This window comes from Anticarsia gemmatalis, chromosome 4 (genome assembly GCF_050436995.1).
Source record: "Anticarsia gemmatalis isolate Benzon Research Colony breed Stoneville strain chromosome 4, ilAntGemm2 primary, whole genome shotgun sequence".
Lineage (NCBI taxonomy): Eukaryota > Metazoa > Arthropoda > Insecta > Lepidoptera > Erebidae > Anticarsia > Anticarsia gemmatalis.
This window is the reverse complement of record NC_134748.1, coordinates 13425843-13437820: the sequence shown is the minus strand read 5'-3', so window position 1 is coordinate 13437820 and position 11978 is coordinate 13425843.

Genomic DNA, 11978 nt, shown 5'->3' with positions numbered 1-11978 from the left:
TGAAAGAATCTTCAAGCAAACCTTCCGATTCGTCACACAATAACTACCAAATACAGTAATTTCCAAACATTCCTAAGGCTTTCCACCTATAACCATTCCAAATTCATCGAAATCATCGTCTATTTAATCAAATCAAACATCAATACTTTATTCAATAATGATTATTTTTGTAAAACACACCATAGTGGTCATTTATCATCTTTGAGTAGGTAATTAATGAAATTTATGCCCAACATAAATTTTATGTTGCTCTACCTATTTTGCCTACACGTAAAGCGAATGAGGTCATTGTTTTAGGGTCCCGTGAAGGCTTTGTTTTTTGTTACATGGATTGTAACTGAAACTGTTATGATGACTGAAAGGCACTGCATCATTTCATATTGAAATGGTACTGTTATGTTTTTTTCTAAGCTAATATTAAGAGTTTCGTAAAAGTTCAAAATGCTAAATTAAACAATAGAGTTAAAATCCAGTAACTTGTTAAGTAAAAACGCTGTAAAGTTTTTAAAATTGACATTCATAACCTTGTCTCATAAGTATCATATCCTTTTATTATTTCTAGATTTTTTATAGAAGTGTTCATATAATTTATTTATAATTTTGACAGGCGTATAATTAGGACTTTAGCAGCTTTTGCGCAGAAGTCGTGGCTTTCTTTCCATCCCTTTGGCTCTTGTTTAAATGACAAAGATTTTTTTTACAAATTTCTTTCTACCCAAAATTTACCTATACCTACCTACTTAGTGCGGGGAAAATCTTTGACAAAATTAAGTTTACAAAGAAATAATAACCTTAGTATTACGTGACAGTACAATATTTACTTTGTAGAGTTATTTTATAAACAGAACAGTTTTTTCAAAACAAAGATCACGCCTGACCGTTCTATTGTAATCTCGCGCGGCTAACGGCTATATTTTCGTCAAATCAAAATATTTTATAGCCGAGATAACTTCTCACGTCTTTATCGCGTACATTGCGCCTGTTTGGGGAACTTTGGACAGCAGTATTGGAAGTCTTTACATGTATTTTAGGAAATGTATAATACATTTAATTTAGATTTTAAAACTAGTTTGGATATAGTTAAAAGAAAGTTTCAATGTAAATGTATAAAAATAATAGATTTAAATCAACCAAAGGTTTTTACATGCATTACATATACAAAACACAATGACTATGACATTAGCACGGGAAGTGTATGCTCTTATTTTCTTCAAAAGAATAGTTTTGCTAAAAATCTTACACTTTAAGGACCAAACTAAACATAGAACATGCTTTCAGAAACCAAAAATTCTTCCCCAATGCCATCTGTGTAATTTCACTGTCCATTTTACCTTGAACATACCAGTGACTGCAACTATTAACCACCCTTACTCGCTTCACATAACAATACATCAAGCTTTGTATCTTCCAATATTGTAACCAATCTTTTAACATTTTCAATAGCGAAAATTCCGCCTCATAATATCAGATATGGCCATCTAACTTAACACAACATATTATACTGAAGTACAATGTCATAAAATAGTCGAAATTACGCCGCCCCGATATCCAAAAACAATGTCCCGATCGTCGATAAATGCCAACAAAATTTCAACCTTAAATCAAGACGTATAAAGTAACTTTTATGTATTACAACAAACGAATGCAACTACGCGACTGAATAAGTTTTTTTCAATTATAAAAGTCTTAATTTGTTGATGTGTTTACAATCGATTTTAAATCCTTTGCGTTGGCAATAAGGTCGCATTTCCCATATTTTGTGCAATGATATATGACCTACCGAAATCAAAAAGGTTATCCACGAAAATGTTAATATAATAGTTGCTTCAGTACTACGGGTTTTGTTAGCGTGAAAGCATAAATCAATTTTATGGCCTCATCTAAATCAAACGCGTTTTAATGGGCGGCCCACGTCATATCATGCCGTAGTATGATAATTTACTGCTACTATGTGACGAATGTTAGAAATAAAGGCCGTCGGACCCCCCTGCCACCCCTCCCCCAACCCTCTTTCCCCCCTACGTCGTAGGGATTAGTTTTATGCCCTAAACCATCGTCGTAAATATGTCAGACGTATCTCGGTGTGCGTCAAGAGAGATAATTTTTGAATTTACTTGTTGTAAGTTTGAGGCTTCGGTTACTTTTACCGGGTTTTTTGGGTGTGTAGGAAGCTTATTGAAGAATTGTTCTCTTATTTGGATTGTTGAATGCATGTGCAAGCTTAGTATTGTTTACATAGTGATTTGGTTACTATTATAAGTAAACGCTAATTTTGCTTAAATTTGTTTTCAGACTTTGGAAATTATAAAACTGCTTTTTCTTCTTTTCTTTCCTATTAGTTTGACAGGTTTCTGCATAGTCTACTTTGGGGTGCAGTTTATGCAAGCTTGAATAACTAAGATATAATTATTTTCTGATAAAATTAAAACAATTTGATACTTACCTACTTGGTCGTTTTATAGTAGAGCAGAAAGTATAATAATACTTTCTGACTTCACAGTAGTCAGCTCAAAAAGCTTAAGTGATTTATAATAACTAGTATTAACTAGCATTACTTTTGAATATGAAACAATAAAATCTTACACATCGCTAAAACTGCCTCACTTTTCATCACACAAAACAACAAGTTTTCAAATAGAAACATAAACACGATCCTACAAACGAGGGGTAACAAACATTATCAATTCGTCACGCGAAACAGACATAAAATAAGGAACATATAAACCATCTTTATAATAATCTTTAGTAATATATTGACACTAAATATGAGTTATTGGGACTGGTTGATTAACTGTGGTTCGGAATATCAATCGAGTTTTATAATGACGTCACGTATGGCGTAGTGGATGAGGATTCACCGCCGATTAATTAAAATAAGATTGTGTTGGTTCGATTCTCGGACAGAACAAATATATGGTCATAAAATTATGAGTGTCTTTCTGTCTCACGTTTTTACGACTGAATTACTGAACTGACTTTCAAGATTTTTTAAGTGGATAGATATAATCAAGCAAGGCTTTATTTTTGTTAATTAACATGCAGGCCGCCTTGTAATATTTTTTTCAGTTGTATTGAACCTCACGTTTATAAACCCTTAATCATAAAATTTTGTTTGCAAAGTAGACACAGCGCGACCAGAAATACAACTTGCGACTACCACAATAAAAAGTCGCGTATACCACAAAATATAGGCAAAAATATCGCAGTTTTTCCCCAAATTTACGGCCATATTAACTGTCTAATAATAAATATACAAATCAAACAATTTGTACCAAAAAAAGCGGCAAAAGACAAAGTAAATAGAGACATAACACTTATCTTATCCAACCAAATAAAAAAGATCGGAAAAATCATTATTTATCTATTTTACGATACACCACTTCGGATTGGTGACGTAAAACCTTATGGTCGATGGCCATAAACCAGCCGATACACGATTGGTTGACCACCACTAAATTTACTATTTTAGTGACCATAAAATGGTTTGACCATAAAACTTTAAGGTGTCAATTGATTTGATGTAAAAAAAATATAATGTAAAGCAATTAAGTAGGTTTCTGTATATATGTATATGTGGTAGATAAGGTTGTGAGAAATAGATAAAGTGCTGGATTGATAGCTTTGAGAGATGTTGGTGCATATCAATAAGTTTTGGTTGTGAAGGTACAGTAATATCGGGTAATCTTCTCATAAGGTCTTTCTTTTCTGAGCTTGTGGCAGATTCTTTTATTGTTTCGACTATCATAAGTTGTCCAAAGTGAATAAATGAATTAAACTTTAAAGGAATTATTTTGAAAAAAAAATGTACCTACTAAATCGAATCAGGTTTTAAATAAAATACATAACGCAGTCCTCCCTGTCTTTTTATTGGTAAAGAAGATTTGACGTTGGATTCCACGTTGCGAGCGTAAGGTTTGCGTATGCTGTGCTGTGAGTCTGACTTCCAATCCTTCTAACGTTTTATATCTAGTATTTTATATTGGGTCATTGTTTTCAACTTTCAAAAATTAGTGGGAACTTTTAGAGCGATAAAATTTCGACTACTCTCTTACTAGTGATTTTTAAAGAGGTTCCAATAGTACTAATATTGCGCTTATAGAGATTGATATCATAATTAAAAACATATCAACATAATGAATCACTTTTGCCACACAAAACCGCAAATTAAAAACTTATTTTTTAAATAAATATCATAATATGACGTCACATCATACAAAACATGTAACGTCACAATTTAAAAAACAAAAATGCTTCAAAATTCAAAACATGTAGCAGCGTACGTCGCAAGTCGGTGTAAACGCGAACTTACCGAACCCCTCTACTACATAAATCAATTTGTCAGTTACACTGTGACGTAGGACACACGCACACACATAACTGCGTACAGTTCGTGTAATATTTCTTTCTTTTTTGTTAAAACTGCTCGCAATTAGTAATTGATGTAGTTTTGTGTGATGTTAACATTTTAATGTTATTTTAAATATCTCTGTAGAAACTAGAGTAGGGTGATTGCGAGGCTTAGGTTCGATTTCTTGGTCGGATTTTCTTTAACTTTTTTCAATATCCGTTAGAAAATTCAAAATAGCAGCCTTAATAATAATGTGCCTTGGCTATTTATAGGAGGAGAGCTATATGACCCTAAATTTAAAAAAAATAGGAGCAATAATATCTATAGGTAATATTAAAATAATAGTATCTGTCTATATGTAATAGGGATACGTGAATGTATGTATGACAAGATGTATGGATGTAAATGAAGCAAGGGAAGTTTGTAAGGATGGTACCAAGTGACGTTTTTTGGTCGTTGCCTACCCTTATGGGGAAAAAAATATGATATTATGTATGTACCTACTTCAATGATTTTATTTACCACACAAATAACATGTAATTTTAATTTTTAAACCAATTTAATTAAATATTTAATATGGTTTATAATCAAATTAACTTCGTAATTAACTGTCAATGAGTAATTATTTTATGTAAAAAATAAACACATTAATTTATTATGAACCATTAAAGTAATTAAATCAAAATTAATGTATTTGTCTATAAGTACAGGAAAATTGTATTTACCCTATATTTATTGATGACTAAGCAAAATGTGATCTAATTCATAAAATCCAGTAGTTAGATATTTCTCGTTAAAAAAACGTTATTTTGTTGTTTGCTAATAAATCCTTATTACCACAAAAACACAAGTAGCACATTAGTTACCATTGTCTTGTTCAGTTGCATTGAGGGTCCGTGGATACGATAATTACATAGACAAAAAAAAAATTATTGCATTTCGGGCCTAATTGTAGGTACTTTGATAGACTGTATCACTATTTTTATTGACATAATGAAGCATAATATTACGCCTGTTATACAAGGAGGTGCTGACAGGGATGTACGAATGACACCGCCGGTCATAGTCTTAGTCCCATAAGATAAAAGACACGCTGCATTTTGCCTGACCCGGGAATCAAACCGCTAAATCGTGATCAGCAATCACATACACTAGCTCCCAAACTACGGAAAGATACATTTATTACAGGAAATTCAGAAGATTAATACAAACCAAAGTAAATAAAGTCACGAACAGTAGCTAAAGTATTCAAATATGTTAATTCTACTAATAGGAAGCATTAAAAGGTATAATTATTGCTGCTTTACATTAACAAAACCAATAAAACCATGTGAGTATACGTTTGGTTATTGATTAACAGGAAGGTTGTAGCACACGTATCTATTTCCAAAATGACAGAATCTCTTATCTCACTGTCAAATACGCATCAAAATCGTCAACAAAGTGGAGAAGTTGCTACAAGCTCTAGCACGTTATTTGACTATTAGTTTAGCAATGATCGGTTCATCGAATGCTTGAACGAATAAGTGGCTGGCATTACCATTGCTTCGATATTGATTGCAGAAATGACTATCACACACCATATATTTCTGCTATGCAGTATTGATCCACGTATGAGTTATTTAATTTAGATCAAATGCACTCTGATAGTTTTAGCAATCGTTGAATCTGTAGATATAGTAAATAAAAGCTGGCATAAAACTCAAATCCCCTCTTTTTTATCATGAATATTATTTATAGTGTGATGTTTAACAATGATTGAACGTGTGAGAAGCTAGTCACATTAATATGTGTGCTACGAGTCTAAAAGTATAGGTCAGACGGTTTCCTTAACTGTCAGGAAATAGTTTTTAAGTAATTTATGTATCAGAACTAAAAATAATATGTTATTTGAAGTTCGTAGGCTTTTAGCTGATGTTGATTTATCTCTTTACAATATATAATTACTGACGTGGAATAATTTTATAAAAAAAACACTGTAAGCAACCCACATATTAAAGAACAATGTGATACGACTTTTAGTATGTTAGTGTGTTAGAACTGAAGAAAGAGGCCCCGGGACCGATTCCTTAGTCGGGCAATGATTTGGATTTTTATTGGCATATTCTTGAACGTATTCCGAAGAATCAACGTCTGTGCATCTCTTTAGGAGCTGTTTTGAAGCTTCAGTTACGCAAACTTCCACCCGAGTATCAAAGAAAGCAAAGGTAAAAAAAGTTAGTTTGAGTCACATTAGATTAGAACCCATGATCATTTGTGTTGGAGGCGACGACTGCTTATACCATCGTTGTCAAGTTATTATTATATTTAACAAATTAGTACATAACTAAAAGCCTTATAATCCGAAGGTGAACTAAGTTCAAACAAGACTCTATCACTCATCGGGTCATAAAACTTAGAAACTGACGTAATGCGATGACAACATACGTTTAATATAATATTTCACTTTGATTTATTTGAATTTATAATGAAAAATATTATGTGTGTGTGTCTTGTTATTATTTATTAGATTGTTTAGGAAATAACAGGTGATTTGACAGGATTAATTTGTGAGACTTAATTATTATTGTTATGATCTATCTTTGTTAGTCAAGATGGTTTGCGAATGATAATTTGGCAACCTTAAATTACGTTTTTGGGACTCGAAACTGGGATCTTGTGATTTAATCGTTAGTTTAAGCCTTGTGGCGTCCCGTGGCTAGAAATGAAAACATCCTAAAAATTTCGTTTCTTCTTCATTATCTTAGGATAGTAAAGTAATGTGTGGTCTTGGTATACCTACGCCTGCTGATCACTAAGTCCCGGGATCAATTCCTGTGTCACGCGAAGTTCTATACGTCCTATCCATATCTATACGTAAGGTAACCAGCCACAGGCTAACATAACAGACTAAAACTATTATAAATGGCAAATTTTTTATGTGGGAGCATTTCATATATCTCAGCCTACACCTTTGGGTATATCAAGCGTGATATTATTTATACTAAGAAGGGATACTTGCCTACTTATTACAAAAAAATATATAATATGTATTTCAATAAACCTTCCAATATACACGCAATATTTTTAATTCAAACCCTATAACAAGCAATTGACACTTTTATATTAGAAAATATACGAAGCAATATTTCTTTGCCCTTGCATTGGTTCTAAATGAAACGATCGCGATTACGCTACGTGTTTACTCAATAATTCGATGCGACTGGCTTGATGGTGCAAGAGGTAAGCTGAAAGCGATTTGCAAAGCTTTTGACAAGGTTAAGAAGATTGGCGCTTGTGTATTGAGTAGACGCTTTCAATTTCATGGGTGGGAGACCGAATTTCTTAGAAAATAGTTCATAATAATGTCTTTGTGATTATATTATTTACCATAAATAATAAGTAAAGTTCAAATAAAAAAAATCTTGGAATCCTTTTACGTAATTATTATAATTCATGCAATGATCAATTATTGTATACATGATGCGATTGACGACAAAAAACATAATGTATTATTTAAATTAAATTAATAGTTATGGTCTGTAAGTAAAGCCCCTTTTCTACTTATTATCAAAATTATAATAATATAATTATTAAAGTTATTTATGTTAGGAATTATGATGAATTGACAAGCTACACGAAACCTAACACGTCAATAGTTTGTACCACAGCCGAGTATCGCTTGCGATCCGGCCGCGACTCGTCATTTCTCGCATTGTCGTAATCCGCTGATTTACTAGCGACATTAATCAGGTTGACGGCCGATAGGGACTAAATCACAACCACGCTCTCTAATGCACTCACAAACCACCTTAACACCATATAAATAAGATCGAAATTCCCTCAAAAAACCACTTTCTTACAGAAGCAATATTAACACTACTGCATGTTATTGCCAGTAATTCTTTTTGCGAATTTTGTGCACATATATACAGTTTTTTTTGTTTCTATATTTTTATTTGTCTAGGTTGACGTGGTAGTGAGTTATTGGACGTTTCCTTTTATGTCTGATTTCGAGGGTTTGACTGTAACGCGAGATTTTAAAGCGATGATTGTGATTATTTGTTTTGTATTGTGTTCTGTTGTAGTGAGGTTGATAGGCGTGGAAGCAAACATGGTGATGTCAAGAATTGTTTGAAGCAATTTGTAAAATTTTGTCATGGAACATATTAGTTTAACCAGCTGCTTTCTTTTGCTTGATTTAATAGTCTAGCTGCCTTTTTGTTCATGTCATAGACCAATGGTTATGAATATAAATACCACAGTAACCTAAAGTAATTTTATTAACGTGTCCCCTATCTATACTAATATTATAAAGCTGAAGAGTTTGTTTGTTTGTTTGAACGCGCTAATCTCAGGAACTACTGGTCCGATTTGAAAAATTATTTTAGTGTTAGATAGCCTATTCATCGAGAAAGGCTATATATCATCACGCTACGACCAATAGGAGCAGAGTACCAGTTAAAAATAATACGAAAACGGGAAAATCCATTCTCTCTTACGTGACGCAAGCGAAGTTGCGTGAGTCAGCTAGTACCTATGGTATAAACTAACATTGATAATAGCAAAACGCTTGCGTATTTTATGCACCTCTGCCTACTCCTTCATGCTTAACAAACGTGATATTAAGTTTGTTTTCTCAATACGAAACATATTTTGCAAAAACAATATTAATTGTCTACGCCAAAATATTTTTCAAACCATTTTAATCCCAAGGACATATCTTAAACCCTTTGAACAAACAAACGGGAAACATGACAGAGAAACCAACATGGCGGCCCAGAAGTGCAATAAATCCATAAGTTGTTGTCGACACATAAATCTGTGTGATGTATTAGACGGCGGAATTAAAAATATAATACATCGATCGCGATTTACGAGCTCTGATTAGGGGGTGAAGGGGTTAGGGGTGATGGATGGTGCGAAGTTTTTAAGATGCTTTAAGGGTGTTTGAGAAAAAGAAGATGATACAAGAACTCTGCTTTCCTTGATTCGAAATATGCGGGATATTCTGTATATCTGTCGTCTCGATCTGTATCGGTAGTCCACATTTTGAAATTTAAAATTTACTACAAAAATAGTTCCCAAAACGCCCGCTAGAGGCGCTGATCATACATTAATACAAAAGTTTTCAACGCTGACCAGCTCTAAGGGTGTTTGAGAAGATGAAACGAGAACTCTGCTTTTCTTCATGCGTTACCTGCGTAATATTATGTCAGTATCAGTCGCGCGATTCTCTATCGTCGACTACTATCGAGTAGTGAGATTTGACATTTAAAATTGATACAAAAACGGTTCCTACCGCGCCCGCTAGAGGCACTGATCCGATTTTTACACAAAATTTTTCGATAGCTAGCTTTATTTATTGTTATTTGTCAATAAACCAATCGCAGTGATGTTAAAATTCCTTTGAAGTTAATTATAAGAATGTGATAGTGTAGACTGTACAGGTAACTTGAGCAGATATGAAATAGTGTAATTATGATAAGTAAAAAAGTTGTTTGGTCGCCTCTGTGCTCGTGTATGCGATTGCTGACCAGAAAATCTTGCGTTCGATACCTGTGTTGGGCAAAGTAGTTATTTTATTCATACTAGTTTTTTTTTTATAATCTTTTATTTATCATAGTCGCATGGAGTTTCGAAACGTGCTTTTTAAACGTCAATAGGCTGCTCTCTATTACATGGGGCCAACATTCTAAATGGCGAAACGTGAGTGAACCCTCTGCCTAAACCTTCGAGCATAACAAGCGTGATATTAAATACTAGCTGACCCGCGCAACTTCGCTTGCGTCAAATAAGAGAGAATGGGTAATTTTTTTCCCCATTTTTGTTACATTTTTTACTGGTACTCTGCTCCTATTGGTCGTAGCGTGATGATAAATAGCCTATAACCTTCCTCGATAAATGGGCTATCTAACACTGAAAGAATTTTTCAAATCGGACCCGTAGTTCCTGAGATTAGCGCGTTCAAACAAACAAACAAACAAACAAACAAACAAACAAACAAACTCTTCAGCTTTATAATATTAGTATAGATGTATAAATACCTACTTACTCAGTTTAGTGTAGCGCGTGATGATACAAGGCGATACTGTTAGATTTATAGCGGGGAGCTGTTACAAAGTTGTTTGATGGACGGCTGTGCTTCTAACTAAATCGGAAGGGTTTTGAGCTATGGCGTTTTATAGCAGGAATGTTGTAGCCTTGCCTGAATATCAAAAATATACTGTTTTTGCGGTCTTGGGCAATGCTAATGATATTGATGAGCATTTATTGTAGGCAATCTGCTAAACTGTCAAAGAACTGAAAAAAAAAATAAACGAGTCTGATTCTGGAGGGGTACGTATTTAAGTTACACCAGAAAAAATAAATAAATATATTAAAAATCTTATTTTTAATTTTACCCAATAGAAAATCGAACCTGAAACTTTGCAGTTCGTAGTTGTCTATCATCGCTATGCCATGTAATACGAAAGAAGAAAATAAGTGCAGGAATATAGTAACTTCTTTTGCTTTTCAGAAATAGATCCGCCTTTAAGATAAAAAATAGATGTTATAAAGATGTTCAGTCAATCAAAAGTCTTCCTCAAATAATGAAAATATAAGTAGTTAGGTGTTGGGCCTTGAAATAATTATTCATAGCGTTTTTAACAGCCGGGGCCAGGCGGTGCGGAATTGTGAGAGGCCACTAGAACGGCGGCGAGAGCCCCGCTTGTGTCGTAAAAAATTGTTCTGAGAAAACTGAGGAGACGAACCGACAAATATTTTTTGAAATCTGGATTTTATGAGTAATTAATATTTTAGATCCAAAATAATGTCCTCCTAGCCGATATACGGCTACGGCGGTCAGTTTCATTGAACCTGGTCATCTTATGTATTATTAATTTTATATTAATACTAGCTGACACGTATAATTTTTTCTATTACTTCCTTTGAAATTACAGTGTAGTTTGCATTATTATTTAAGACAAACTACCATATCATAAATAAAATTATTAATTTAAACTATTATGCGACTGACTAGAATAGTCAACTCCGAATTGTTCATGCTGCTACTTGTTATTAGCTACCAATTTCCAATTTTTACTTATCTTATTAGAGTGACCAAGACACAGATTTTACAAACTTACATACATAACATCACGCCTTTTTCCCAAAGGGGTAAGCAGAGACCAAAGAAGTACATACCAAGTGGCGTTTGATCTCTGCCTACTAATAACAAACAAAAGTTTTTCAAACACAACCCGCTCTATCCCACCCCTATTCCGTAGAAACACAACCATCTCCTGACTAGTTAATGCGACTGCCTACCGTCTTAGCATATTGCAACTTCTAAACAGAACATTATTCTTAACATCCAGCACCGTGTAACACTGTGTAACATTGGATAACATTCAAACCCGAATGTTATCACTGACAAAATATTTGATGGGCGAACCGGTGCAAATTGAATTTATTATTCAGGTTCAATCAGAAGGGCGGGAACTAGTGTTGCCAGGTTTGAAAATTGTTTTTTTGATGGGAGAATTTGTTTTGAGTTTAAGTTGGGATTTTCTTTGAAGTGACGTGACTATCTTGAAGTATTTTATGTGTAACAGTGGACAATAGTGATGGTAATCTTTAAGTATGTGTATAAGAAAGTATTTTATTG